The sequence below is a fragment of the Adiantum capillus-veneris genome, chromosome 1, assembly GCF_014529385.1.
Source record: "Adiantum capillus-veneris isolate H3 chromosome 1, ASM1452938v2, whole genome shotgun sequence".
NCBI classification, from domain to species: domain Eukaryota; kingdom Viridiplantae; phylum Streptophyta; class Polypodiopsida; order Polypodiales; family Pteridaceae; genus Adiantum; species Adiantum capillus-veneris.
In genome coordinates, this window is record NC_140931.1 from 161556061 (window position 1) to 161557327 (window position 1267).

The 1267-nt window shown below is 38.4% G+C and overlaps 1 pseudogene; it reads right to left on the minus strand.

The window, feature by feature from the left end:
• Positions 1 to 413: 413 nt before the first annotated feature.
• On the minus strand, positions 414 to 1007 carry LOC147465912 (uncharacterized; annotated as a pseudogene).
• Positions 1008 to 1267: the final 260 nt, after the last annotated feature.

The following is a 1267-nucleotide window of genomic DNA, read 5'->3' on the forward strand; positions in this document are numbered from 1 at the left end:
ATTCAGGAACGAGATCATTGTTTGATTTTTTTGCAAGTCGGACCCTATGTGGAATAGGAAATAAATTCTTGGTGATGACTTGCTCTCGTAATGCATCTTTCATCAATCCATGAAGTGCATGGTATGCATTTGTGCTGATCCCAACCTCATCACAAGCTCTCTGGAAATCATCCGCAGACACAAGGTTAGAGATCTTTTTTAGGATCTCCTTTGTGATGGCATCTTTCATGTGTTTGGCCTTTTCACAACCTATGATGTAAAGTATATCTTCCTTTGAGATGCATCCTAGGAGAAGATTGCAACGGTCCTCTTGTCTAAAACTTCCACACACATCTTGTATATATGTCCTATTTCAAAAGGTGAACCGAGTTACAAATTGATGGAAATTATTTGAGAGTTATGAACACTGTGAATTAAAAAAAATACCTGGTTGCCATGATCCGCTTCTTACGTGCCCCTCCATTAGAGGCTAAGTTTTCAATGGAAGAGAACTCCCTCTTACGCTCACGCATGCCAAATGGAGTGGCTTTTAGGTGCATCATTGCAATCTGTAGCTTAGTTACCTCTGTTTCTGTAGCTTTCATCTCCTCTTTAAGATCTTTGAGTTGTTTCTCTATGGAATGTAGTTGTTGTTGGAGATTTGTGGAATGAATGTGTAACACTTGACATTGTTGTCGAAAATATGTCGACGCACCTGCGTGATTGGAGTCCAATCTCTTACAATACCCAAGAAGACCACGTTCTCCTTCTCCCACATATTTGATTAAGCTTGGGAGTGTACGGAATGTCGGATAACAGCCCACGAGCGGATCTTTTGGATACAACCCTCCATCAAGCCACAAGCCAACATTGGTTTCTCCTCGAAACCGTCATACAGATGCCGGTTGAGATGCTTTCTCGTCATTTTTTTTTGTGGGAGCAAATTTGATCGGTAGACGCAGATTGACATTAAGTGACCTAGTTGATGACGGCGCAGGTGATTCATTGGTTATGTCGCGAAGAGACATGGTGAAAAGTTATGATGGGGAAAAAAAATGATAAGATATACTTTTTGGGATAAACAGACAATTTTTGGGATAAAAAGACTTAAAAATATATTTTTTCATATATAGGTTCAATTTTTGAGCTCAAAGGAGGGAAATTTTTAAATTTTAAAAATTTCAATTTTTAAGCTTTATTAGATGGACGTTTTGATGATGTGGCATTATCTATTTATTCTTGGAATTAATGTAGAGAGAGATCCAAGCAATTTTAGATTTGGAGCTTA